The sequence below is a fragment of the Meleagris gallopavo genome, chromosome 8 (assembly GCF_000146605.3).
Source record: "Meleagris gallopavo isolate NT-WF06-2002-E0010 breed Aviagen turkey brand Nicholas breeding stock chromosome 8, Turkey_5.1, whole genome shotgun sequence".
Classification (NCBI taxonomy): domain Eukaryota; kingdom Metazoa; phylum Chordata; class Aves; order Galliformes; family Phasianidae; genus Meleagris; species Meleagris gallopavo.
The window spans coordinates 19,109,998-19,114,754 of NC_015018.2; positions in this window are offsets into that span (position 1 = coordinate 19,109,998).

Genomic DNA, 4,757 nt, shown 5'->3' on the forward strand with positions numbered 1-4,757 from the left:
ATCTGTGCTCTATCCTGTGGGAAGAATTCTTAGCAGCTGCTGCTTTTTAAAGAAATTCAAGGAGGATATTTTATCTGTGGGCTGCAGTTGCCATACAATTCCTCCTTGTACTGCTGATCCTGTTCATAAAATAAACCCGCAGTATACACAGCTCTAGTCAGCTATATGGATACCTCCACTGGCCCATCCTAAATACATAACCTCCTTACATCATGTTTGTTTTCAGCAAGGTCCTTGGGCTAAACTGAAAATAAATACTGCACAAGCACAACTGCTTTCTTTACCTTTTAAAAATCTTTATTCATACATTCTAGGTGACATATAAATAAAACTTTTAAAGGCATTTGTCCTTTTATTACAAAAGTGGTCAGATGCTCCAGTGAAGACCATGGCAAAACATACCAGAGGAAACACTAGCAACTTTAAGGATTTTTTGAATTCTAATTTAAAATTTGGTGTAATACAGGAACTTGAGTGGATGCAGTTTATCTTACTGCTCATATTGTCGGCAGGGCCACCAATGCAGCTGTTTTAGTAGAAACTCTAGAAATAAAACGAAACAGATTTCTAGGAATTGTAACAATAAAAAAATCCAACCCTACTTTCCTTTGTAAACTCAAATCAATATAATAAAATAAACAAATCAAAACAACAACAACAAAAGTCTTGATTCAGGAAATAACCATATACACATTTTGGTATTATCCTACGGAACTGTATGTTCACAGTCCAAATATAGCTTAGATGTGTTAACAGCCACTACTAACTACTGCTTCTCTCAATATACTTGGGAGTTGTTTTGTAAACAATGAGCTACCAGGAGAGATCGGTTGCGTCCTCATTGGTAAACAAAATGTATTCCTGGAGACCTTGCTCTGTCATCCTCCTTTCCTTTCAGCAGCATAATAGTGTCTGCCTGGCCTGGTCTCTGCCCTGAATCTCTTTAGAAGAGTAGCATCACTGACAGGAGAAAACAGCTTGGAGATAGCTGCTGTGATTATTGAGCAAAGGAATCAGTCTTGTCCAATGTGTTTCTGTGCCGAAGCCCTGCCAACCCTCTCGAAAAGAATGTTAGCAGTTCCATCTATTAAAATCTGCTGTAGTAATTCTCTATGAGCTTTACTTCCCAGCATAAAGTGCTCCATGTGGGCATAACATACCCGTACCTTTCTCAACGCCAAAGGAAGATTGCCCATAGTCATTCACAGGTACTTTATTCCTTCTACAAAATGACATGCTGTTACAGTCTCATATGCAATTATACGTTGGTTCATATTGCATAAAATGATGAAATTCAAATTACTGCTGGGAAATACCTTTCCCTGATATTAATACCAAAGTGTTTCACAATAATACTGAGCTGTGAAGCACAGCTCAGTAATTTAAAGCAAAGAAACAAAAAGTGAAATGGAAGGACATAGAGAAAGTTTCTGGAAGAGGTGACAGAAGACGGATTGTCTTGAAGAAGCACAGCAGGCCAGTGGAGACCACTGCCGTCCTTGCAGGAGTGCACAGTGCCAGTTCAGACTCTGGCCCTAGTGTTGCTGTAGCTGTGCTGCAGCTGTGCTCTAGCATTGGAGATGTTTGCATGTAGTGCCAGATGGTGGCTGGCACTAAAAGTTTGTCATTCATTTACACATTTACAATACACTGATAAATAATATTAAACAGGCTGTTTATCCACTGATCTCTATGGCTCTGTCTTGAGGAGAAAGTAAGCTCCTACATTTTCACGCGGTACGCTCTGTACCAACTTTGTAATTAGGCAGCTACCTCAGCTGACAGAACAGAGAGATCATCTGGCAGCTCCTCCTGCCAGATGTTTGGAGTGGTGATGATCTGTTTTTGAACAGAAGTGGTGTTGAGTGCCCTGGTACTCAGCTGAACAAGTGGGCTCAGTAGTCACATCCAGAGTGAAAGGAGAGAGGACTCATCAGTCACTCTGGCAAGGAGTCCTAGCTCATAAGAAAACTGTGTAATTAATGCTAGGTATTTTAAACCCGTGAGTTGCTGTTTCTATATGAGTTTTGGAAATGGAAAAATGGGTCCTGGCATTGTTCCTGAGGTGGTAGGCAGGGCATCTGGTGATATTTATGTAGATGAAGGCTGAAACTGACTGCCAGGGACCTGAAGGATAAACATATACCTAAAGGTTATGGCTTGACCTTCAGTGGAAATTATGTGTGCTCCTTGGGCAGGCAGAATCTGCCACTGGCTCGTAAGTTATCATACAACTCTAAATGTAGCAGCAAGAGAACCAAGTTAAATGTTTTGATTTTTCCTTGGTTTACTTTTTGAAAGTATTCATCAATCACAGATTTTACAGTTGAAAACCACACTTGTAGTAGTTCTCCAAAGATGCAACAGAAGAGGAGACAGAGATGGGACTGTGTTCTGAACACAATTAACTGATAGCCCACAGAAGTCATCACCTTGAGGAAACACCTACATGTTACAAAGCCCAGGATCAAGCACAGAGCCCTACAGGGTATTTTAAGGCTCCACACTCCGCTAGAAATAAAATCAGCAGAAGAAGTGATAGAAATATAATTGGGAAACTGAGTATTGAACCAGATAAAACCTCTTCTGCCATATGCAAAATTTACTGGGAAAGCTTATTACACTAAAAATTCAGTATCATCTAAAACATAAAATAGAACTGGTACTTGTAGTTGAGGTTTTCACAGCTGCTTAGACAGTTTAGACCCTGCATTACAACAGGGTGAGGGGTGCCAGCTCTTGAGTTTTTCCTATTAGTCTGCTGCCCTTGGGCGTCTCCAAGGAACAAGGCAAGTGTGTGAAAAAACAAGCTTTCATATATATTAACAATTATATCATAGATACGTACGAGGACTGCTCCAAAAGTAAGTCCTGTTATTTTATTATGTTAGCCCATGACATCAGAGGCAGATGTTGGTGGTATGATGGTAGAACCTCCCCACCATTATTCCATTACATTTTATTGTTGTGTGACAGGTGGCAACAGAGGGGCAGTCTGACACAGTGGCAGATGACATCAAAGTGCATATGAAGCAAAGATATCTCATTGAATTCCTCCATATGGAAAAAAAATGACACCCATTGATATTCACTGATGCTTTTTGAATGTTTGTGGAGCCCAGAAAGTGCATGTGAGTACAGTGAGGCAGTGTGTGGTAAGTTTCAGCAGTTGCAACAATGGGTCACCTCTGCTGGTACAGATGTTTATGAGCGTGGCATGCAGGCTCTTGTTCACGGCTGGCAAAAATGCATAGCTAACAGTGGTGATAATGTTGAAAAATAGCATTTTGTAGTTGAGAATTTGCTCCATCAAATAGTGTTATTGTGTTCTTTATATCAGTTATAGCTTCCGTTGAAGTAAATAGGAGGTATTACTTTGCATGTATACATTACATACATTACATGCATACATTACATGCATGTACTTATGTTTAAATATGTTGTCCTTATGGTTGTGAAGAAGACCTTGAAAGGGAAGCCCATAACCACACCTAGGTAGACAGAATATTCAGAGAGATTAACCTTAATACTGAATTGTTTCGTATTGATTTTTTTGCGTGCCCTCCTTGCTGTCTTATTACAGACATCAGATATGCTCTGAGCTCTGTCCTGCCATGTCCAGACCAACACCAGTAGCTACAACTTCTACTTTGACAATAGCTTGGATGGCTGTATCTTGTGGTAGGGTTTCTTCCATGACTCCAGTGTAGGCATCGATTGTTTGCCAGATGGCAGATGGCCCTATAGTTTTTACTGTTCAGTGCTGTCATAGAATCATAGAACATCCTGAGTTGGAAGGGATCTATAAGGAACACTGAGTTCAATACCTGGCTCCACACAGGACCACCCAAAAATCAGACCATATAACTGAGAGCAATTTCAGCCCACTTCTTGAACTCAAGCGCCTTGAGACCATGACCTCTGCCATGGAGAGCCTGTTGCAGTGGCTGACCAGTGAAGAACCTGTGAAGAACTTTTCCTTGATATCCAATCTGAACCTCTCCTGTCACAGCTCCCAGAAACAGGGATCTCAGGTGTTTTAATGAAGGATTAATTTTCCAGTAAAATCATTGTGAGAGCTCAAGTGTGTTCAAATACAGGAGGGACTGAGAAGGTATTTGTTCTTTGTCCTATTTTCAGTTAAACAGCTGCAGTGAGAAATGCTGTATCTCTCTGGAACTGTTCTTTCATACTTCAAGACATAATTCTAGATGACCTTTAAAAGTCCTTCTAATTCAAATGATTCTGTTCTCTTTTGCAAGTAAAAGCTTATAGTTAGAAGAAACTAAACAACAACAACAAAATAAAACTTTAAGGGTAGAATCCAGGTAAAACAACTCAGAGGTGTCTCAGTTTTCTGTACCTGATGCAATTACTTGAAGTATGAACAACTCAGTTTATTTCAGTGAAGTTTTTCCCAATTCTCTAAAAACACTGTGTGTTGTGTGACACCCACTGAGTACAAACTCAAAGGAGCCGAATGCACAGTTCTGATAAAAATCTGGCTGATTATCACAAATCCAATTATAACCAACAGCTGACCTGACAGTCAAGATGAACACTGGTGTGGCCAACAAATCCTTAAAATACTCAGTTCCTGACAGTGCACATTGGTGTCTAAATAAATGTGTTGTTGTGACCCAGTCAGATGACACTAAAGCATCTTAAATGGAGACAACCTGGAAAGCACTTCCAGGCTTGAAGGGAAGGAAAACAAATCATAAAATCTTTGAGATGGAAGGGACCATAAAAGGCCA